Raw genomic sequence first — 26212 nt, forward strand, 5'->3', positions numbered from 1 at the left:
ATTTGAACACACACAACAATGGTCCAAACCTGGCCCACATAAGCAAGAGACAGTGCTGGCCAGCCTAATCCACAAAAACAATTACTACTTCTTTACCGAAAAGTAACAGGAAAAGGTCAAAGCAGCTCCAACCACTAACCTGTAAAGGCCAAAGCAGCTTGAATTGCTCATTGGAAAAGGCCAAATAAGCACTTGTCACTTACAGAAAAAGAACAAAGGAACTCTAGTATCTCATGGAAAGGTAAAAAAAAAAAACTTTAATCCACAACGGAAGAAACACAAGCTCCAATTAGTATACAGTTTATGTGCAAAGAAGTTCCAATCACACACACAAAAAAGTCAAATCACTCAGCATAAGGATTCTGAAACTCCCACACATAAGGAAAAGGTCATAACAGCTCAAAACAATCCCAGGATGAGGGCTCCAACACTCAAGAAAAGGTAAAAACAACTCCAAAGATTCCCAGGAAAAGTTAAAAGTATAGCCCCAACCCCTACAAGCAATGGCTAAAGTAGCTCTAACTGCTCACAGCCAACACAAAGAACTCATAAAAAAAAAAAGCCACACCTTCCAAATACTGTACTGTACTACTTATAAATTGGCAAAAGTTCCATCTTGCATTACTATACCACTGCAGCCCTCACTGAAATGGGCCTTTGCAGCACCAATTGCTCACAGAAACATGCCTAACCACTCACAGCTAAAGCAGCTAACCTAAATTTACAAAACTTTCATTGTAGAATAACAATGGCCTCAATTCTATGAGGATCTAAGGTGACAAGATTACTCTCCTAGAATAGGAAAGTTAATGCTTAACGAGTGTCGGGGTTCTACATTACATTATACATTAAAACAAGGAGGAAAAATGTCATCATACAATTAAATGAAAACCGATAAAAATACCCCTTGCTTAAATTCTAATGGGGAAAAAGGCTGTAATTCCTCTAAGAACCTGCCACAAAGTAGACAAAATCTTGTAAAGTACAACATGTGTTTTCCAATCCTGCACAAATAAGGGTTGGGAGTTACATTTCAAGACAATTATTGCTGCTACTTTAATCCCATTAAGGTGTAAAGCAAACAAGATAAATGTCAAGAAATCCAGTTCTACAATAATGCAAGACCTATATTTTCAGTGACAGCAAAAGAATGAAGCCCTTTTCTTAAGCAAAAAAAAAAAAAAAATGGCCCTGTCAATTTCCAGTCCTAACAATGAAAATTCAAGAAAGCTGCATACTGATCATAACTGACACGCCATGAACTTGCTTTTCAAAAATTATGAGTTTTTCCTATTTTTTATTATGGCAGAGGTGACAAGGACATTTTAAACACTAAAAGACGAAAGGAAGCCTGCTGTAAAGAAGTCAAATAACTATCAGAACTTCATAAAAAGTATAGATGCATTGCTTTTACAACGAAAAAGTTGTGTAAACTTCCTTCCAACATGAAAATTTAGATTAGACTGTCCGTTGATAACAAAGGCCACAGGCACAGGTAATAAACAAACAAAAAAATCTAAGTTTGGGCTTACAACACAGAAGGGTATTCGAAACTCAAGACTATGAAAGGATAGGTGCTTATTCATTTGATAATGAATGTCTATAGACAAAGATGAAAGTAGGTAAGAATCGTGTTCTAAAAGTAAGTCATGGAATCCATATTCCACCAAAACCACAAGGCTAATATCTAGCTCTAGAAAGACAAGAAGTGCCATAGAAACATTCTAACACCACAGGAAAACAAAAGATACCAAGGAAACTTTATTCAAAAAACCACATACAACAGTCTTCTATTCCAATGACAAAAGGGTCATTCATTCCAACAACGATCATGTAGGCAATGTTGCCTGTTCCTACATACAAATGAAGGCGTTGGAAACCATTCATTTAGTGACAGAGGAGCAGTGGACACTTCGATGTTCGGGAGGCAGACGCAGCGCCATCGAGATTTCATTCTTTTCGAGACTGGGGACCCACGGAAACTTCATTCCATGAACAAGCATTTCCAACAATATAAGAGAAAATAAAAAGGATCACAGACATCATTACATCACAGAAAAGAGCTAAAGCAGCATCGTTTCAATAACCAAGGTTCTTTTTCCACGATCCATCCAAGCCAGCCATGACTACTACTTCCATCCCCAAACCTGAACAGTCACAATAGCGATATGACCACTGATAGACTTGCCACTACTAAAATTTGTATATAATTCTTACATACTTATAACTACGATCACTACACCTACGCAAGCCAAATATCATAAACAAAGAAAAATCATATACGGGACTATACCTTATGAAAATCAATAACCTGAGGCGAGATGAGACAAAACTAATCGAAACTGAGTAAACAAGAGACAAAGACAAATAGAAGTAAAAATAACTATATTCAATTAAGAAACCGAGAGGATTACACTTACACTAGCCAATGCCAACCTAGTATAATAGTAAATCAATAAGTTTAGTAAATTAGAACTGACACTAAAAAAATAAATTACAAGACTGCCTTATTGAGAGAGAGAGAGAGAGAGAGAGAGAGAGAGAGAGAGAGAGAGAGAGAGAGAGAGAGAGAGAGATTAACCAATTTCACGTTTTCTCAAAGACAATCTTCTTTTGGATTTACGTCCCTCACAAGAACTTAGTCAGAGAGAGAGAGAGAGAGAGAGAGAGAGAGAGAGAGAGAGAGAGAGAGAGAGAGAGAATTACCAATTTCATGTTTCGTAAAAAAAAAATCTTACGTCTCTCAAAGTAGCGCCATCAGAGAGAGAGAATTTTACCAATTTCATGTGTACAAAACAGAGGTTTCTATTGGATTTACATCCCTCAAAGATGCATCATGAGAGAGAGAGAGAGAGAGAGAGAGAGAGAGAGAGAGAGAGAGAGAGATAATTTTACAAATTTCGTTTCCTCAAATACCGTAGTTTTTATTGTATTTACGAAATTTGACGTCCCTCATAGTAGTAGTTTCACGAGAGAGAGAGACGAGAGAGAGAGAGAGAGAGAGAGAGAGAGAGAGAGAGAGAGAGAGAGACGTAGCCTAGCGAGGGAGGGATCCTTAGGAAGGAGAGAAAGAGAGAGAAACCCACAAATGGGAGAAACTGTAGGTGAGGGTTGTGAGGTGAGTGTCGGGTTCAGGGATGTGGCGGGGAGGGGAGGCGGATAACTAGCGGGGGAGATGGGGCGGGGTGGGGGATGGGAAAGGCAGGAAGGCTGGCTCTGGTGGCAGTGCTGCTGCTTCTGCTGGTGGAGGCGACAAAACTGCCGTAACCCACAACCCCTACACCACCATCACAACCCTGCTGCCAGGCTCATTCACAACCAACACCGCCACCCCCCTTTCACAAAAACACACTACAGAGTGAACCAGAGAAATATATTTAAAAAAATGAAGCAGCTTTCGAGACTATGGTACAAAGCGGTCGGTTCTTGTTCCTTGGACTGTGGTAACTCGAGGGAAGATGGAAGTTGTACTAGAAGAGAATGAGAAGGCGGGTTGAATGCGCTGAGAAGAGATGGAGGAAGAGGAAGAAGAGGTTTTCAGGGGGGGTTATGCCACACTCACCGATCAGTGCTGGTCCTGGAGAAGGTGCTGTTGCCATCATGACACACCATACTAACAATATAAACTACACCATCACAAAACGACAAACACAGCTACCACCACTACCAACACTACACTACCCAACAGAGCTTTGAGCGGCGTGGCCCATCTGAGATATTAGGAGGAATACGGGGCTTTGAGAGCGCTAGAGAGAAAAGAGGCAAGAGAGAGAGAGAGGGAGGGGAGAGGATGAGGCTCCCTACATAGGGACCCCGGGGAGGAGCAAAGTGGGAGAGAGCGCAAGAGGAAGGGGACAGCAAGGAGGAACGAGAAGAGGGGGGGGATCAAGATGGGGGAAAGGGTGAGATGGGGAGTAGAAAGAGGGGCAGAGCACGCCGGGAGGGCACAAATGTGGGGAGGAGGAGGGGGACCCAGAAAGGCGGTGTTGCCATCTCTACCGTTACTCTTTATACACCCGGATTTTTCCCTGCAGCAGCAGCAGCAGCGGCGGCGGGGCGGCAGGAGCAGCAGCAGAAGCACATCTGACCTTCTTGCCACTGTCAAACCCTCCTCATAATATGGCGAATTTGATAAAATTCTTCTTGTAAATGCAACGGACTCGGTAAAGCCATACGAATGGTTAGAGGCGTATAAGCAAATCGGTTACAACCTACGAATCGAACGCCATAAAACACAGCTAGCCTCGGTAAAAATAACCCTAGTCGATACCTTACTACCACCACCACCACCGCCGTCCCCTCCTGTGTGATCCCATCCCGTCAAGCCCACCAGACGATCCCCAACTCCCCAGAACGCCCGGCCTGCCTGCCTGCCTGGCTGGGTCGTTGAACAGCCGCATAATATCTAGATGCTATTATTTCTCTAATTTGAAGACCACTGCCGCCTGCTCTGCTCAACACCCACTACTAGCTCGTCATAAAACTAACAAAAATACACCATTTCCATACGACGGAAGCCTATACACAACAGAGATCAGTCAGTGAACGCCATCGACAGTCGACACGAGGGGGGAAAATCGGCGTAGACTTAGCCTATAACCGATTCCATGGGAGACCAAGGTCACTTCCGGAAATCTCCAACGGTTTCGGTGCTTGCGAAGAATACAAAATAAAAGCAAATTCCACATCGGCCTCAACTGACCAAAGCACAGTTCATCCCACGAATTCGGTCTTAATATTCTCTCCATTTCTTCTTGCTCCTTATTGTGACTACAGAAGAAATACATAAGAAATTCGCATTTTACTTTAAAAAAAAGTCAGACCTTACATTATCTAACACCCAGGCAACAAGCCTTCAATTTATTCTAGGCCTACATTACGTTTCCTCTAATACTGCGAGTGGCCACATCAGCAAAACGTACTCGAGGCAAAAAACCTAGATAAAAACAAAAGTCTTCCTCTTGGGTTCTTCCTGCAAAACCCACCCACCGCCAGCGGAGCCTATCGCCGTCTTCCCAAAACTCGCCAAGCCATTTTATAATTTTTTATATATTAAATTCACTACCTTGGTCCTTTCTTTCTCGCGATGAGAAACAACAATTTGTAAATCATACGCCCGTTTCCCTCGTCCGTGGAATAATCCACTACCCGTTAGACTTCAAACATTGAAGGAACACACCATAGATCCTCCACCCATCAACAACAACAACGTCGCCAAGCTACACGCGCGCGCGCGCACACACACAAACACACACACTTGGGCTATGCCCTTATTATTACTTGCCCTCCCTTCCTATCCCGCCCTCCAACTATCAGAAGAACCTCGAAAACGATCTTCCGTTCGTTCTGAACTTGAAGTTGTATCCAACCGTGTACGTTAGGGTTGCGGCAGAATCAATGCATTCATGTGGTCTAGATCATCGTAACTACTTGTTTTCCCAATATAAGTATATTAATTTTCTCGATAATCAAAAAATGCGGTTCAAAAATAGAAAAAAACAAACCAAACTATAGAGAAAAAACAAACCAAACTATATCTACTTTCACTGAACATTCGGGCTTCAAGGAAATAATCTCAACAACTATACCTATAAGAGAGACGCACATTATTTTGCACTTGGCGTAGCTTACATTCACGAAGGAATTTAAGTTACCATATTCAAATACGCTTGCATCAGAGCTGATGACATGCAATGGCAAACATACTTTACCTTAGAACAAAATCTTAGCGCAAACTCCAAAATCACAGCAACATTTTTTGGTGTTAATTCTTTATCTATATTATGTTCATACATGATGAACACGCCAGTAAGCCAATAGCTTCCTAAGCAAGCTTCTTAAAGTATTCATTATACTAATTGTTGAACAGTATCACGAATCCAATCACATTCTTTCCATGGCACTTACAATACAGTCGCCCAATTTCAACTATAGGATCAGGGTAATTCATAATGTTCGGCCTACCTCATGGTATCTTTTCGAGTGGCTATAGCTGATAGATGCGGAACATTAAACTTCATGTGAAGGTTTTTGTTCTTTTGCTAGATTTATACGTAAAAAACAATCCAAAAATGTGCAAAATACTTCGCACGCGCAACAGACCTGACAAAGCTTCTTCTACGGCATATAATACAAACAAGCATGAAATAAAAGTCATATGCCAAACCGCATGGGACTCTCATCGAAGAGACAAAGTACTGCGGCGGAATCTTTCCAAAAACAATGTCATACAATACGCAAAAATAGGCTACTCAGATTGTTGCACTTCATATTTGACAAGAACCATTGAAAACCAACTATGTTAACACCTTATTCAATATTTTAATCAAACCTACTATATCTACTACATAGTGACAGTTTCATCATTATTAATAATGACGTAACTATGGCTAACCGTTCAATACTAATGAGAACTTCGGTGGTTGCAAATGTTGAGTTTCATTTAATACTGTCATGGCCAAGTACATTTCTACAAATCTGACCTATTCTGATGTACTCCAAACGCTCTTGGTCCTAGGTCATATCACTGAATGAAAGTTTAACCAGGACAAGGTACATCTTAAGAGAAGAGCCGAGTCCAATAACCAGGACATAATCACTAAATGCATTTCAAACTACAAGACATGTTTTACTGTGAAAGACATGGAATGGAAATATTACTGTTCCAGCCACCCAAAATTTTATATTTTTTTAAACTTTTTCCTGCCAATGAACTCAGTTCTTCTGTATGCTTTTAAGATAGCAAACGTCTCTTCACCTGTACTTGTACTGTATTTGGTGCTGTAATGATGCAAGATGCCTTCTTTTTTGTATTTTATGGGTTACAGTAACTTGAAAGTAGTCGTTGATTAAAAGTGCTTTACAATATTTTGTTTTCATTAATTTGTTTACTTATATACTTTAGTATCTTGGCTGGTCAGTAGTGAAATTGATAATGATCTCCAGTCTAAACTAATACTTAAACATCCCGAATAGGACGTTTTGCTCACTTAAAAAAAAAGATACAATGTATGGGGTTACAGATCAGAAAAACATGCCGATGACTGAATTCATAGTAAGATCATCACGGTTTGAAGTAGACTAGAACAGACTAGCCACCAAGATATTAATAGTTGATATGACGAGTAAGCTGTTACTTGAGGTTTACTTTATTTTCTCTGCCAGTTTATTTCTTCTATTTTATATAGTACTGTGACCTTTTTGTAATTGGCTATAAACTAGCTATTCAAATGAATGCCAGCCGCACTATAGTAGATTCAGATCAACCGTGCATTTGATGTCTAGGCCCGTCCCTTAACGACGCTCTTGGTTGGCTGTTGATAAGCCAGTCACAGGGCTGGAACTCTAAGTCTCTCGAGAGAGTTCACATGGGTAGGATCTATGTTCCACCTCTCCTGAGGGATACGTCTTTCAGGAGAGGTGGAACATACATCCTGCGTATGTGGGCTCGAGACAGAGACCGAGTTTCCAGCCTGTGACTGGCCTATCAACGGTCAAACCCAATCAGGAGCGTCGTAAGGGACTAGCCTAGACATCAAACGCATGGTTGATGTGAATCTACTATAGCTGGCATAAAACCACCACACTCCCTTCTCTGATGTTTGCAAGTAGCTTATCAAAGGCAAAATAAGTCTCGCTGTTCTCTCACACACTAGATGGGGGAGGCAGAATAATCTAGAAAGAAAATGAATTCCAGCAAATGATGTTACTAGACTTGCGCCTTAAAATAATTCCACGTCAACATTATATTCTTTTGAGTAAAAGGCATTTTTGTTTATTTCACATGAATGCTGTCTAATTTTGACAATGATTACCAAGGACCCAAGCTATTCAACATTACATAACTAGAAATGGTAGGGGGAACAGTAAGGTTTAAGTTTTTACGAAGTACAGGTGTGTTAGTGTGTTGGGAAAACCCACTGGCTGCCGAGGAAACTTATGCGTAAGCTGCATGGTACAAATGCTATGAAGTTTTTGAGGTTAAATGAATTTGGATGTGACCTGTCTCAGGCTATGACACTAAACAAAATTACTATATAAATGTTATACCTGGGGTTACCGCTCCCACAATATGAGGGCTGCTCAAAAAATATATATATAATAATAAACTAACTGCACAGCTGTGGGATTACGAAATAGTTAGTGAAGAGCTGATCAGTAGTGCGAGGAAATATGATGCTAAACAAAGTTAGTGCTCTAAGGGGTACCATTTAAGGTGGGGGGAGGGTAGGAAAACTTTCAATAGTAGTAGTATTCTAGTTTCTTTGCAGCATCCATTACACCCTACCTGCAACGTTTTCTGTCTAACAGTACCTGTCCATTCATTTCCTTTGGTGTCTCTACCTAGCTGTTCAACAGTCAATTTGACCTTCCTCAATCACCTCTCATACGAATATATATATAAACTTCCAACAGTTTGCAAGTGATTAAGTGGTCTAATAGTAATTTATTACAGTAAAAAAGGTACTTTCATTATTACAGAACGCAGCCCCCAAGTCAGTATGAAGAGATGTCAACCATGGACAGAGATAAAAAGCAGCCAGGTTTCATGATATATATAGAGAAAAAAAAGCTTGCGAGACCGCAACCTTAGTAATACGAGTCTGTTCCAAAGTGTGGCATATCAGCAGACTGCAATAACTACAGGCTAACCTCTATTCTCCATGTCCCTCAAGTTGCTGAACAACTTAGTTTTAAGTCATTATATAAGTAATATGGAATCTAAAGGATTATTAGTTGATAGTCAATATACATACAGGAAGAAGTTAGGTACCTGTGATACTTAACGGTTTTGAGTGCAGAGTAATTCGAACAGGTTTTAGTGCTACTCTCGATTTATTAAATCACAAGGCACTATTTATAAACTTCAGAATCTTGGAGTCGGTGGATATGTTTCTGGACTACTCAAGATTTCCTTACAGGTTGGCAGCCATGGCCTATTGCGTTTGGAGTTCCAAAGGTCAGTGTTCTTGGCCCACTGTTATTTTTAGTGTATACAAGTAATACGGTTGTTGGCCTGGAAACCGTTTATTCAGTATGCAGATGATGCAGCACTGGAGGGCGTAGTGAAGTCTCCACTTACGAGAAATGAAACTGCCCTCAGCCTCTATCGGGACATGGACAAGAGCAGGGAATGGGGTGGTCGGCGGGGTATGAGGCTGCACTCCAGTAAAACAAAACATTAAGATTCGCAGATCTTGTACAGAATTTCCCACCCCATCCTCCCCTTTAGGTTGATGGAACTATGCTGAATGAATCTGAAGCTTTATCTATTCTAGGTGTAACTTGTGAGAAACATCTAATGAAAATTTAAACAATCACCACACTATTGTTCATAAGGCCTCTTATATTTATAAGTGATAAAATCAATGCAACCTGTTTTGGGTAATTTATACTTCCTTTACTGGAATACTGTTACCTAGTGTGCATGTCTGCTTCTGCCAAAGATTTATCTCTTAAAATAGTTCGTGGTGGTGGAAGGTTTCTGTTCCCTATTACTAACAATTATGACTTGGACCATCGACGTCGATGGTCTGTTACTTTTTCATAAGTTGTATTTCAACAGAGATCTCCAACATTCACAATTGATCCCTAATCCCCTTCATCTGCCAAGATCAAACATGTACGCTGAACGGCAGCATCAATATGCAGTAAATATTCTTCGCTGTCGAACTTCTCAGTTTCAGAGGTCGCTTTGTTCCTCACACCGTTGGACTGTGGAACAGCCTCCCAGATGCTGTCGTGCAGTTGGAACTTCAGCAGTTCAAGCGAAAATGCAACGCATTACTACCCTAATGCTCCTCTTCTTGCATTTGAAAATACTTCCTCTTGCTTCTTCCTAATGAACACCGTATATTTTGGTTTTGAAGATTGAATTTCAAGTCAATGGCCTTAGCGGGCTTGCTCCATATGAATAGATTTCACCTACTGAATAAGTAGTAGTAGTAGTAGTAGTAGATGCAAGTGAAGGTTTGTATTTGCGTAGGAACAACTATACAGCATACATGTAACCAAAAACCTTATTGGTCAAATTACCAATGATGAAGGGTGTTGAGATACATAGAAGTAGAATTATTGTAACTTTAAATTATTCCAGATGTTATAATGAGCAAACACATATTAGAATATGAAGAAATTTACTGGGTGGGAGTCAATGTGGATCTAAAACTAAGGAGCCTACATATTCATTATCATCTGATACATTTTTATTAATTGTTGAAATCTGCTATATAAAAAGGTGAACTTTAAATGAATTATGAAGTAATTGACATATACTAGGTTAGTTGATAGTGAACATAAACAACTGTGACAGGTGAGGGTACGAGAGTAAGTGGGAGAAGACAGAAACCTTATGTTATCAAAAATAATGATGTGGAGGTATAGTACAGTAAAAGGATGAGAAAAAAAATATGGTGAAAATGCAGTATCTTAAACAGTGTGGAGAATTACAGGTAAAGGGAAGAACGAACAAGGAAAGCAAAAGCATGGAAAGTACCTAGAAGCACATGTTTGGGAAAATCCCTAAGAGCAATGGTTTGGACAAATCCTTAAAAGCAAAAGTTGTAATGTATTTGGATAATGTTGAGTCGACAATCCTCTCAACATGAAATTTGTATATTTAAGGCAAGAGAGTACATGGTCTATGAAACTAGTTTCTACAAACAAAAAGGGACTGAAATTTTGCAAAAGTTTTTATTACTTGAAGTAGAGCAACGGAAGACAACAAATTAAGTGTCCACTGATGCCATGCATATAGAGGTGGTTGGGTAAGCTCATAAGGTTGTCTCTAAGGGAAGGTCATCCTTGATTAGATACACACACACACACACACACAAAACGATCGACACAAAGTCTAGATTTCCTCCAAAACCGTCCAATTTTTGTGCGTGAGAAACTCGTGTCCATATTTCTGTATGTGCTGTAGATGTGATTAAGATAAATTTATGACGTTTTCTTTGCCTCTTCCATCTTTTATTCTGTCCAGCATGCTGCCTTGCGTAGAGAGAAGAAGAAAAGACCCACTGAATCCACCATTCAAACCTGGCACTCAATCTGCCATTCAAACCTGGCCTTAAACCCTCCAGATAACTTAAATGAAATGCTTTACTTCAAGAGACTGGGTGACAACAAACCCTGTTGAGCAGCCACCACAGATCTTATGAAGGTATCCAGGGATTTGCTGGCAATGTTCTTCAAGTAGAATGAAGGGAATTGCAGGCAATACTCTTCTAGTAGAATGAGCTAAAGGTGGTGTCAGATCTCCAAAAACCTGCCCTCATTACATGTGCTACTGAAAAGTTACTCAGAAATACAAAGGATGGTCACATGGCCGAATTTACGAGCTCTTACCAAAGCTTTACAACTGTCCACTTTGCCAGACAAATTGTAAGCCTGTCTGATTACTGTACAAAACCATAAGAAGAAAAAGAAAAAGTAAGTTCATGTACACCACCTTGTGCCTGCCAGTACTAAAGAAACAGCACTGACATGCTGGCCCAAGAAGATAGGTCTCCTTATATAGTATCTCAAGCATAACATCAAGTAAAAAAGCTCCTTCTGTATCACCACCACCAAAATATTTAAGCTACAGAACCTAGAAACTTATCTTTTGTTGGGAGCGGAGTCGCTAACTAAGCACATTGGGTCACCGGGGAAATCACTCTCAGCCCCTCTAACAAGCGATCCAGCCAATTAGGAAGCTACTCAGCATGAGGCCAACATGGAACTTCCAAAGTTATTCTGAGCCATAAGTCAGTATCAATCAGCAGAACTAACTAAAAGGAGGAAACAAACATCCAGACTGCCCCAGACGTGTCAGGAGTTGCCTTTCAGGACTGTCCAAGAATTCAGCATGGGGAAGCAGAACAACACTCCCCTTTTAATGCATTCAAGAACAGAAGCATCTCTGGAAGTGGGGAGTTCACTACGAACCTGGTTAGAAGGTTCCTCTTGTTCAACCACCAAGCAGTCATTCTTCAACTCCCCATTGATAGGCAGGTGATGAGAGGAAGATCACTTGAGGATAAGCAACATCACTTCAGTTGTACTAAGCCAAAGCAGAGGGAGGCCTGATGAGCTTCTCCAGATGACGGAATTACGTGCACCAAAAATTCTCAATCTACTGAGAAAATTAGTTCAAAGAAAAAAAAAAGACAGTTACAATTCTTTAAGCACTTCAGGTACTTTGTCTGGAAAGTTCATCACACATCTCAGAGCATGACAAAATGAGTGACTGTGTTGCCAAGGATGCCAGAACTACTCAATCATTAGGGTACTGAACTAAGTGTATAATGCCAATGAATGGGCCCAAGCAGACACCAGGGTGATATTCCTGGGGGGCTGTTACTAAACAAAAGTCAAGAGCTTAGACCAGGTAAAACAAGTTCCCTTGCAAACAAAGCATTTATGTCCCACAGTAATGGGACAAGAACTTAAGAGTAAACAGCCTTCAGATCCACAGTAACATCAACCAAACTCATCCCCATTAAATCCAACCCAGATCATGCTGTTTCACTTCCAAACCAGTTTATAGGACAAAATTGCTCAACAGAGACTGATAACTCCTTTCCAGCTACTTACTCCACCAGAACATGAAGACTAAAGCCCAGATACGTATAATGGTTGTCAACAACTTACATATACCCTTCACCTCTGCCAGGCCAGAGCTTTCGGAGATCCAGGATAAATCAGGAATTGTACTGGAACACAAAATGTAGCCACTCCAATAGACAATTACATACTATCAAGGTCTCTGCTACATTTCCAAATGGCATGAAATGTTATCTTACAAGTAATAGTCTGGGTTCCCTGTGTTATTGTTACAGAGGGGAGGCTTCTACCAATGCCAGACACAAGAGTGACCATGGCTCCCTTTGTCAATAGTGAATGTTTCAAGGAGTGCACAGTGGATCACAGACCCAGCTGCTAGGCTGCCACTTCTTCATTGGCCCCTTTACCTTACTGTTCTGAGAGAGCAAGGGAATTCCCAAAACTGGACATTTCACAGCAAAATGCTACTGTCAGTGAAAGGAAAGTCAGCTCTCTTGACTCCACCAAAGGAAATTTCCTCTGGCATTCAGCTGCAAGGGGGGAGGGGCTGGCTCAATTTGTTAAGACAACAGAGGACCCTCTGTTCCAGAGGTGTGATTGTTCACCTGGTCTAAAACCCCTAGAGTCAGCTGTGACCACAAAAATCTGAATGACAGTCTTGATACAGGAACACAACCAGATCAAGTACAGATAGGACACTGAAGTGTCACACCAACTTGGCCAGCTACAATTCCCACTGAACCAACAGCATGAGAAGCATCACTTCTCAAGAGAAAGGATGACATGCAAGCTTGAACCTAAGATCACTGATGAGATCATGAGCTACAAACTGAGGATGACCCATAAACAGAATGTTCTAAATCAAGTCTCCCCTCCTGCAGCACCTCTATGATCAGCAAAAGCCAAACCAGCTAAGGCCATGGTAGAGTGAGCAAAAGCCCATCAAGCTTGCACACATAAAAGTGCTGCATAATCAGACACATACAGCTCTTCAAATTACTTGTTGGTACTGTACAACAGCAACCTGTTGCACATGTAATGCTAAGCATTAAACATTTCATCAAAACCTACTGTGAGCAATGCTAATAAATAAACTTTTTTGTGGCATGACATACAAAAATTTCTGAAACCCTTATATCATTCAAAACGCATCATAAGCTACCAGAGCTTATACGTATGCCACTGTATATCATTGGTTGAAATTTTACTATAATATAACCCTTATATCATTCAAAACACATCATAAGCTACCAGAGCTTATACGTATGCCACTGTATTCATTGGTTGAAATTTTACAATAATATAATGTACTAAATTTACTGACAAATATAATAATCACATTTCATTAAGGGATACTAAATTTTATCAGATTTTGGAATAAAATACTATAGCCAAAAACACATGTGTAAGAGGGAGTAGGCAGACAGGCAACTGCTCAAGGAACTTGTAATTTAAACACACTGTGGTAACTGACAAATGAAGAGAGAATGCTTATACATAGTTTGATGACCCAACTGTCCTGACAGTAGTAACAGCATACAGTGAAATAAATGTGTGTTTTTAAAGACACATTCTCTCTATTATGTATGGTTACCACAAGTTTTGATGAAATTTATATCCCATAATAAAAACTAATTAACACAAATGTTCATCAGCAAACAAATTATACTACATTACATAGTCAATCAAGGCTTCAACCCATGTCATACAATTGCATAAGCTCCAAAAGCTTTCAAGTTTCTGCCAGTTACGACTAAATAAATCTTTTTATGAAATACCATATAAATGAGTTTGTCTTAGATAATGCCCTGTCCTTAAAAATATTCAGATTATTAGATTTTTTTAATGTGAAGCCTCTTCCAACAACTGTAACCTTCAAGGAGACCCTTAATGGACGGATACCCTCATGAGTGACAATAACAGGTTTTGAGTGGTAGATAGATAACTTCTTAGCGACCATCAATATTTCGAACCAACAATTTGGATAAATCAGATGGGAAAGGGGTTCCAGTACTTCAATAGCCCTTAAATTTACTAATGGAAACTTTTCGATTGGTTCAGCTCACCGATTCTAGGTCTCATGATTCAGTTGAGTACTTTACTTCAAAGGGGCATGTAGTGCCCCTCTCTCTCTCTCACATGACATCTTTTTATGTACTTGCTCATAAATATACCCAGAGGTTGCAGTTGGTTTTAGTTCTTATCTTTTACCATAGTATGTCAGTTATAATTTTATTTTTGCAAAGAAAAGTGCAAAGAAATATTAGAAAATATGTATATGTATAATCCCAAAAAGTTACTGGATCTTTGATTTAAGAAAATTTACGTAAATATTTTACAACGAATATATATACTCAGAATCTGTAATTGATTTTGGTTTTTATGTTATGATATTGTGTGAGCTGTAATTATAATTTTACAAAATAAATTAATTATAAAAAAAACATGTATAACTTGGTAAAACTTACGATTGTCTTGTAAAAGAGGCCCCACAAGGAATTGTAAATAGTCAATTTTCAACTTCTCGTGGTCTGGGGTGCTGCATGTAATTTTTTTTTTGTCCGGCTGTTAAGGGTCGAGAAAACCGTAAAATAATTTACATTCAGAATATTGTGGTCATATAAAATTGCTGGGCAATGGCAAATGCAGAGGTGAGAGGCACAGCTAACATTTGAAACTCAAAATTTTTAAATTTTATATATAATCTTGTCGTGTGTTGCATTATTGCAACATTAGATATCCTGTCATTCATATATATATTTTGTCCTTTCATATATATTTGAGTACACATCTAATAGTCTCTAAAAGTATAAACTGCCCACCTAGCACTGAACTGGGCAACAGGTATACAAGCTCGTGTCAGACTGGACGCTGTTCAAACATTTTATACACGATTTTATCGTCATGTATTATCATATTCTAATATTCAGTGTATATTTTGTATATTGCCCAACAAACTGGCATAAATGAGAAAATCAGGGATCACAGGATTATGAGGGAACCTATTGGTTGTTATCACTTACGGATAAGTTTCATATTTAATAGGTTTGATATTATAACTTCTGGATAAGATCATAAGTTGGTTTCATATTTTTATAATTTATTATCTAAATAGAATTTATGTTAACAATTCTTTATAATACATGTAAAGGGGCATTAAATACAATTCATTGTTAAGCATGACAATGTACAGTTCCATATGAACATTCATTCAAAAAAAAAAAAAAAAAATTTATATGGATGTGTAGCCTACAAATATATCTTGACCAATCTTTTGACATTAATGCTCTTCATAAGGCCCCTGAATGAAATAATCTTCACATAAATGTGCATGATAAGCATTATCAAACAAAAAAAAAATTGGCAGTACGTTAATCATAACAAAAGGGAAAATTTGGCTGAACAAAAAATGCTAGCTCAGCCATATTGCTATGCAGGGAGTTACATTAAGAAATAAAACAGCACTTTGATATGAAATGCAGTCTCTTTAAGGGATAGTGTGAACTGACTAAATTATTTGAAGACTTTCACACTTGCTAACGGAGTTCCATGACGAAGTGTTCTTAGTGGCAACCTCTTTACACTGGCAATTAATAGCATTGACAATCAACCGAGTCAGAATATAAAATATCTACATGGACAATTTTGCTGTACTCACTACACTGTACAGCTTCAAGCACAAGACATGCGGAGCAAATCATCAGTTAAAAAACATATTGCCTCATCAATAGGTTTCCAATTCTCTATGTAAAATAACCATAGCAGTTATATTCTACAAAAGAGAAGAGAAATGAAAAAATTATTAGATATCACCATATACACCAATTGGTCAAATGGAGAAGTTCATGGGCAAAATATTAGACACCAACCTAACTGGAAGGCCCACATACCCAACAAAAAGCCAAATGCAAAAATGCAAAAAAATTTCATAAAAGAAACTCTCTCACACAAACGGGGAAACTGACAAGACAAAATGCTGTACAAGCAACTATCATAAGGATGTCAAATATACAGTTAAACCTCAGGCCACTCTTAAAAGTTTAGATCCAATTCATAATGAAGGATTGGAATATATAATGGAGTACCTAATGCTAACCCAAGCTCTCATATCCTATCCAACTCAAAAGTTGTGAACTTTCTCCAACTTAATAATAACTTGGTAATAATGCACAGTGGAGTCATGATACAAATGATGCATTAAAAAAATAAAAAATAACTGTAAATGAGACAATCAATCATTGGTCCCCTTCCCAATAAGCCACCAGAGCTTTTATCATCAATTACCATTATAAAAATTCCTCCAATAGCAAAATACCTCCTCCTCTGACTATACATAAGATACAAACCTCTGCCCACTTGAAACAATGACCTAAAAATTCTCCATATATATACCCCTGACATCAAATATATCCACTAGAACATAAATGCTGTATAATATCAAACAAGTAACATTAATAGTTAAAAATTGTGTCAATGTTCAAAATACAATCAACAACAAATTTTTAAAATTGGAAACAAGTCAAAGAAATTTTAGGAGATCCAGTCATTTTCAACTAACCCAATTATAACATTAGTGCTGTAATTTAATATCACCACAAATGTCATTAATAACAACAAAATCTTACATACAGTCCAGATAGAACTGAATAAATATGCTTAATGGTTTGGTTAAACTACTTAATAATACCCAACATACAAACAAGTTGTTAAATGTTCATAATAAGAGAGAGGATTATAGCACAGGACATGACTGATCAGTTATCAAGGAATCAAAAAGCCATGCTTGCAAGGATAAAGGTAGGTACCAGCTGCATTTGTTTTGGTATCTGCTATGTATAGCAGAATTACCAGATTTGAACATTTTATTTTCCTAGATTAAAGATGTAAGTGGTAACTAAAAGTCATGAGTAGATTATATATATATTATATATATATATATATATAATTATATTAATATTATTAGTATATATATATATATATGTATATAATATTATAATAATATACCTATATATATAGATAATATATATAGATTATATATATATATATATATATATATATATATATATATAATATATAAATATATCTATATATATGATATATATATATATAAATATATATTATATATATTAAATAAAACTGGCAATCCTCCATTCATAATCTACATCCTTTCTCACAGTTCTCATCTAGATCTTTAACTCTTCTGGTGCCCACAGGTCAGCTGACACAAGCGCATACAGTTGAACCTCAGATTTCGTATACCCTAGTTTTCGTAGACTTTTTCTAGTGAAATTCTGACCCGGTTTTTGTACGGCCAGAAACGCTCCTTTCAGGGCCCAACTGGTGACTAGGGCCGATACCAAGTACCCAAACAAAAGCATCCCATGTTCTCCCGTGACCCATTCTGTTTTTAAGTGCATTGCTTTTTATGCTTTTTTATTCAAGTGCAACTGCTAAATAAGCCATCATGGGGCCAAAGAAAAGCTCCAAGTACCAACCCTTCTGTAAACAAAAACAAAAAATGCGAGAAACACTTTATAGAATTTAAGAAAGAACTCGCAGCAAAATGTTGGAAGATGTTGCATGCTGATCTCAGTAAGAATATGCCTAAAAGTGCTGCTGTTAGTGAATTTAAAGCCAGAAGAGGCCAGTCTGAAAAATTCAGAAAACAAACAGGCACACATAGTGTGCCTAAATCAGTGATTAAGGACATTTTGCAAAGTGAAGTGATGTAAAAATATTCAGCAGAGAATTATAATCCATACAGATGCTGTAATCCTTGTCTACAACATGTTTAATGACACAACATGTTTAATGACAATGTCGTGTTTCACTTCAGCAAAATTTTAAAGACACGCCAGAAACAAATGTCTCTGGACAGTTTTGTTGTGTGACAGGGGTCAAGTGACTCAAGCTTGTCCTAGCGCCAGTATAAAAAAAAGAAGAAAAAAATGACAGTAAAAACGAAAAGGAGAAAGCTTATTCTCTATAAAATGTATATTTTGTTAATATTTTTGGGTCTCTGTAATGCATTAATTGGATTTACATTATTTCTTATGGGAATTATTGTTTTGGACATCATACATTTTGGACTTCACGAGATGTTCTGGAATGAATATGTATGAAAACTGTGGTTCCACTGTACTATTTTCTCAGTAGCTGTACTATGGACATGTCTAGGCCACTTCCATTTCCTTTCAAACATTGTCTTATCTACATATGGAATTTCTGCAATTTTTCCAATTATATTAATTCTATCTATACATGGAAGTATTACAAGTTTCTTTATAGTATTGCTGGAGGTATTTAATTTATTTCTCAAACTGACGGAAATTAAGATATACTTATACTGTCATTCCAAGATTCATGTCTATAACAACACAGATTGCACCAGGGTTGTATATAATCCTACTTCCATTAGGAAATTCAATATACAATAGCCTACTTGATTTACAAATCTTAGCAAGCCTGCCAACTGCCTGATTTGCATCTTTTATTCGTTTAATGATTTCAAACTTAAGAGTACCTACATATTTGAAAGCTTCAATCCCATCAATCTACCTCATTTTTTCATTCCCCAATGAACACAATATCCTCATTATAATACTTATTTCTTTAATTATTGTCTCATTACAATATTTTTAAAAGTTCTTTTGAAGTCCAACCTCTCTATACACAGTATATAAATGATGTAATGCTTTGATTAAAATGGCTCATCTGCATATTGTTTGTTGGTGAACTTCCTGAAGTCATTTCAGTTTAAATTTTCTCTTCCATCTTCAAACATTGTCTTTATTATAAAAAAAAAAAAATCTGAGACTGACAAACAGTATTCAATGTTCCTCCGTATTCGTTAGGGATAGATACTAGACCACTCCCAATAGTTAAAACTCCTATTAAAATGCTTAAAACTGCCTATTTTGTTAGGTAAAAGCTACACAAAACTTGGCATGACCAAAATGGTTGCCTACAATGCCTATAGGCTATATTAAAATTTATAACTAGGTGAACTACTCTGTTTCTTACCCTCTTTCTTCTCCCTAACACCCCCGGTATCCTCCCTCTCTCACTTCCTCTCACTTACACACTCTCTCTCTCTCTCTCTCTCACACAACTGCAAAGACCAAGGCTAGCCTACAACCAATTACGGAACCCATACTGACAGGTAAACTCTCTCGAAAATAATATTAAAACATGTCAAATTACACCCACTTTTTTTTTTTTTTTTTTTTTTTTTTGCACAATAAGCTATACTGAAGCTTACCTTTAAAATTCACCCATTGCCCTAACAACACAACAACCCAATTAATTACCAAACCTATGTTAAGGCAGGTTAAACTAGCTTTCAGACTGTGCCCCAACAGCCTAGCACATCCTAGCCTCAATCTAGGCCTATTTTACTATGAAACAAAGAAAAACTTTTTTGGATGATTGTTTAACAATTCACCTTACTAATTTCATTTCTTAACCAGAAGCTGAACTGTGCTATGAGGCCGATTGAACCTAGCATGCCTAGACTGTTCTACTTAAAAATAATAATAATAATAAACTAGGCCTAACACCAAACCACAAGGTGCAATGTAAGCAACTTTTCAATAACTTTATCAATAGTATAATACAAAAAAAAGCCTAAGCTCTGCAAGTGAAGAATCTTGTGCTGACCTACATCTTGAAAAGTGAAATTATACTACTAGGTACATGATAAACCATTGACTAGTTTCGGCTCGAGTCTTTGCCTTAATTTTTTTCAACAGCAGAGGCTACACAAAGAATATGATTATATAAAAATTAGTAATACATGCAATAAAAAAAAGATCCAGCAACTTAAGAGTGATAGAAGCAACTGTTAGAGAGAGCTATGGGGGAAACCCATTATATAAAATCAGGCTGGGCTGCCTCTGCCCACCGTCGCGGTAAGGTTTCTCCGATTGGCAAATCTCAAAAATAGGTCATTCACACGTCATTATACAAACTCTAACCAATATGCAATACCAAACGCGATATTTTAGCTAAAAAGCGACAAATCGTCCAGTAAAGACATTTTCGACCCTCGGCCCACCTACCGTAAGGGCGACTCTCCTCTCGAATCCATCTGACAATTACGCCTCTATGTCACGCGACCGGCTGGTGCCACTCAATTCGACGAGAAAACATCGTCTTACCTCTTCACTCGCACTCACCAGCAATGCAACGAGACAATGACAACACTTGCAGCGAGTGGGGGAAAGCTCTCCTCACGGGACGGAAGAGAGAAAAAATTTTCTCTTCGGTGTGACTAACTTTACTTTGTTCGCCATTTAAGACTTGGCTGTATTTGATATGGTCAATACCCTCGCTCTTTATTACCAGCGCTCACCGAGACCTCCTGAGGGGCAAACACACCTCCAGGCTCCTCGCATCTCCCTCTCACATATTCACCGACATAAAACGATTCTCGAAATACTCACCTAATGCGTCCATGTGGCAGGTAAATATATTAAAACACAATATTATTCCACAATGTCGATGCCGCTACTATGATAGATGTTACTTTTCACCCGCCATACTACAAACTCTTCGGAAAAGTCACAAACGCCTTCTATTGCCCGTTTTCTATCGATCCCTTACTACAATTCATCGAACGAATTTCGCCTTCATTCCCCAAATAATTTCATATGAAGAATATCTGAGCTATAGTCTATATCGAATGGCACAATTTTATTTTAAAATTATCCGAGTCAAAAAAATCTTAAAACTTGAAAATAATACTGGAACTCATCAAGGCTTTAATCAGAATGACCTAGATGGCTTGTGTCGCTAACGGCGATTGGCCGAGACTTCCGATCGTGTGTGGGAGCGGGGACCCTACGGGACCGCCAATCGAAACGAGGTTTACTCGGTTTCTAGGAACGATTTGCTGTCCTGTATCCAATCAAAACTGAGGAACAACGATAGAGAGTCAAATCAAGTCTCATAATAGATGTGAAAATTTGCCATGTAGGAATTGCTGCAGAATTCTATTCATTTAATAGTTTAAAATCGATATTCACTAAAATTATCAAGCTAACAATGAATTCTTTTTTTTTAATCCGCAAGGCGAAGTTTCGTTATCGCTCTAAGTGAAAACTGACAAAGCAGAACCATAGGCTTGTAACCTGAGATATATGGAGATTATCTCATGAACGAACGGGAAATTGTAATTTCATTTGTATAAAATACTGCTGTTTTATTGACGTTATATTTTGTGACAAATCACCAAAAATATGATTACTCCAAAAGCAGACGGTTTACAGCGTCGTCTGCTGGGATGACAACAAACATGGCTGGTGACTTCTGGCACCAATCAGTCTGGCTGTCATTTTCATCTTGCTGGAGTATGAATAGTAGGAGGCAGTGCAATGACTCCCGCTGATACCGAAAATTTGAGTATCAGAATAGATACATATTTAATATGAAATCCTCGCTACTACTATGTCTCACAGAATTCAGTTCATCACTGTGTAACTAAATCTTGTCTCCTATGATCTTTCATAGCATGCAGCCAAGCAATGCTACCATGACTCCGTTTATGCTGAAATTCCCTAACATGCCATATAGAAATAAGACATGGAGAAACATTTGATATCGCCTTGAGTACAGTTGCTTCACGGAGACGATTTCACTTGCCTGCACAGCGAATATCGTGTACATGGATATGGGGAGGTTCCTGTTTTACTTTTTTTTTTAATGTATGCGTCAAATGCCCGTGCACATAAGTGCGAGTCATGTTTAAAAATAATAGTATACAATCAAGAGTCACATTTAATCAATGAAACATTCTGTAAATGTAAGGAAAGCCAGTTTAGATTGCTCCTACGTGTCTAAGAGTCTCAAAGTTTTAGTACAACATAGACAAATAAAAGAAGAAGGAGAAAAAACACTTGATGAACAGTCCAGTCGGACTATAGCAGGAACTATCTGGCTATACTGGCTTCCTACGGATAATTTGCAGTAGAAAATGTTAAATACGGGACGAGTCTAACTATAGGCTTCGGTTTAGTTATATAATTTATGTTCCTTAGTTAGACGAGAATCTAACTAGCTTACGTAAGAAGTGTCTAGTTAGCCAGCATCTTACGTATGGATTAGCCATGTGCCACGAAGAATGGTGCGTCAGTCTCGTGCCATTCAGTATTGAAACACCTACGTTTCGGTATGACTGATGTGAAAAGGAAAGGTAACACGAAAGAATGGGTTTCTTTCATTTTTTCTATATTTTAAGGATGTAAAATGTCACTGCATCACTAAATCCTTTGTATTAAGACTGTGCTTTATGAAGGAACGAAAGATAATGCATTGTTGAAGGCATCAGAAGATTTTAAGTATTGTATGCGTTTAATGATGATTGTTTTTTTATTAGTGATAACAGTCTAAATTGTGTTATTATGAATAAAATCATGTAAGTTCCCCAAACTTTAATTTAGTTGTTTGAGAAGAGAACTCCACTAGAACTTTCTTTTCTAAAATCAAGTGAACAGGGAAAGGAAAGAGAGAGAGATAGAGAGAGATGAGGAGCTGTCTTCCTTCCTCTACGTTTTTTCCTCATTCCTTCACCTCAATAATTAGACGAAAACGCCACTAAAGTTCTTTTCAGAACAGTTTAGCAATGAGAGAGAGAGAGAGAAGGCTTGACTGAGGGACTCTATGCTTTTCTCTGTGTTCTTCAATCATTGAGCTTATTTATTTTGGAGAGGAACTGAACAAACAGTTCTTTTCTCGCAGAACAGAGGAGAGAGAGAGAGAGAGAGAGAATTCTATGCCTTTCTTTGGGTTTCCTCGATCTTCAACTCATTTATGCGGGAGAAGTGAGGCGTCCTTATTTGAAGTAAATTATCAGCCAAGTAAGCAAGGCAAGGATATGGATCCATTTCACCATGATGCAGCCTAAGTTTAACGAAGACTAATAACAGGTGTTATTTACACAGAATCAGTACTTGCAACTGATATGATGTCTTGTCTTTGGATGAATGCGATATTTTGATGATGAAATTGATTGGAAATCTGTTTCACTGAGGTTTAATCTACGTTGCTGCCTACGTTTAAAAAAAATGCAAATGAACGCAAGAAAATTAAAGGCTATTTTTTTTCTTCAAATGGGAGTTACGTCTAACAAAATTATTAATTTTTGCTATTGTTATATTTATATCCTCGAAATTTTAACGGACATTTTACACACATTTATTTGTGTGTGTGCCTTTGTTAGAATTAGCAAGTTTTATGCCAGCACTGACTCTTGCCTTTCCGAACTGCTCGTAAATAGTTTCTTTGGTGTCAAATTGCATAATAATACTACATTAAGGTGATTTAGAACATTTTCACTGGTACCGTGATGATGTGCAAGATACTTGACCAGTGCTGCCATAACACGGTAAAAAATACAGTACACTAATGCTGTGGCGTTAAAAAAAAAAAAAAAAAAAAAAAGAAAAAAAAAAAAAAAAAAAAAAAAAAAAAGTTGTATGGTCTATATCTTGCGCTATGCAAATGTAGGACTAGACCTAGCTACCAGCTGTCATCACGGTGTTGGTTATAGTGACACACCTTCGTTGCTCAACCTCAAATTAAAAATGATAGGTATATTATGATATACACTGCATATTTTCTCGTTGCTAGATTAATCATTAGACTTGTTGTTGGAGTAAGCGTAGTTTAAGTCTTCTTTTGCTGTAGTATCAGCATTGTCCTCATTACTATCATAACTGATTGATATGATAAATAACAATGCACTCTTGTCAAATTATCACTACCATTTGCCTTTGAAATCAGACGTCGGTGACCTCTGGTGACGCTTCACTATTAAATTTCTTCTTCTTCTTCTTCTTCTTCTTCTTCTTCTTCTTCTTCTTCTTCTTCTAAGAAAAATTTTATTCGTAGCAATTCCTTTCATTGTTCGTTTCATTTGTAACATCAGGGTTCGTAATCAAGGTTCTTTCAAGTTTAGCGTAACACAGCCATTACTGCATATTGTCATATTCTCAGTTCGGCAAAAAGCAGAATCTTCGTTTTGCAGTTGAAGAAGACTACGTGCCAAAGTTTGTTTGACTTTTTTTTCTAGTGCTTTATCTTATCAATAATGCTTAGCTCTGACGTTTAATGATTATCTTCCGATAAAAGACGTAGATATCGTCAATGCCTGTCCCGAAAACGGGTCATCATTGTGCTTACCGTACGTGTTCTTCTGTTCTCAAATTATATATTTATAAGAATATTTATAGGAATAATAAAAAACTTTAGATCAAGATGTTATAAAATTCTCTGACATTTTATCACGAGACAAAGAATCGTTGAGCATTGCCATTTGGTAGGAACCCTCCAAGTAAAAAAGTATATTACACACACACACACACAACACACACACACACACACACACACACATATATATATATATATATATATATATATATATATATATATATATATATATATATATATATATATATATATATATATATATTCTTCTTCTTCTTCCCAGCTTGCTCCCATTTTTATATGGGATATACACACACACACACACACACACAACACACACACACACACACACAATATATTATATATAATTATATATATATAAATATTAATATATGGGATATATATATAATAGATATATATATATCATGAATGTCTTTTACTGTAATCTTACAGTACAGTAAGAAGATAACATGCCCAGAAAAACACTATTCATGCGTTGCAATGATATATTTCGGACACCACTTCTTTTGTGTCCCTGTTCACTGGTAAAACATGGACAAATTATGTGAAAGGAGTATACATGTAAGGGATAGACATACACTCACACATATAGATATATGTCAGGGGCGGTTGGCGGTTCGGGGCGGTCGAACGACCCCCCGACCCCCCAGGAAAAAAATTCTTGTACCAGTCCCCACCGCCCCCAAAAAAAGAAAAAAAATTCTTTAAGTCCATATTTTCTGTTAATAAAAGTCAGTACTTTGAATAACATCTAATCGGGTAGAAGTGCATAGACTACATACCCAATTTTTCCTCTTAATATAAGTAAAATAACATTTTCTAGTATTTCATCATCTGCAATGACATTTATAGAAGAAAAGGTCCAGTTTTGGGAAATACGACACCACAACCCCCACCCCCATAAAAAAACTCTGGGTACGGGCTTGTAAATCAACACAAACACAATGCTAAGAAATCAAATGTAAGCTTAACATACGGATTAAAGAATGTTAGGCCCTGGAATCCCCTTCTGGAACAAATGAAGCTGTGCATTAAAAACTGTGTACACCTTCTGTCTGCCAGAAGGAAAACAAAAAGGAAATATTCTCGCTAGTGAATGAAGGAAGGAGGAGCAAGAAGAGAACAGGAGTCCCATTTACCCCCATCCGGCAAATGTTAAGCAAGTTCTGTAAGAAAAAAAAGTGTTACAATAAGAAAGAAAGTAATGGCGTTTAGACAATATATCCAAATAGACTGATAAAAAAACATTCTTGTTACTAAGATTTTTTTCTTCCTTTTTTTTTTTTTTTTTTTTTTTAAAGCGAACGACCCAATCCAGCCAGCAAACTGCTGAACACGAACACAATAGATTTTTACAAGGAGAATGACGTGCGGAAAAGGTGATTTTTTTTTTTTTTTTTTTTTTGCACAAAGAACCAAAAGCTTTTTTAAATAGGAG

At 37.6% G+C, this 26212-nt stretch overlaps 1 protein-coding gene across 6 annotated transcripts in view; it reads right to left on the minus strand.

The window, feature by feature from the left end:
- Positions 1–21150, minus strand: part of LOC135224627 (chromodomain-helicase-DNA-binding protein 7-like) — a 271651-nt gene extending 250501 nt beyond the window's left edge. For 3 of the 6 annotated variants that reach the window (XM_064263825.1, XM_064263824.1, XM_064263819.1), the window contains exon 1: positions 20994–21150. The gene's annotated coding sequence lies outside the window, so the exon portion shown is untranslated. Of the gene's footprint in view, positions 1–3562; positions 3719–15017; positions 15115–20609; positions 20721–20993 lie in introns of those variants that run through there. The other 3 variants (XM_064263822.1, XM_064263823.1, XM_064263821.1) reach the window with 3 other exon arrangements.
- Positions 21151–26212: the final 5062 nt, after the last annotated feature.

Source organism: Macrobrachium nipponense, chromosome 12, assembly GCF_015104395.2.
Source record: "Macrobrachium nipponense isolate FS-2020 chromosome 12, ASM1510439v2, whole genome shotgun sequence".
Taxonomy (NCBI): domain Eukaryota; kingdom Metazoa; phylum Arthropoda; class Malacostraca; order Decapoda; family Palaemonidae; genus Macrobrachium; species Macrobrachium nipponense.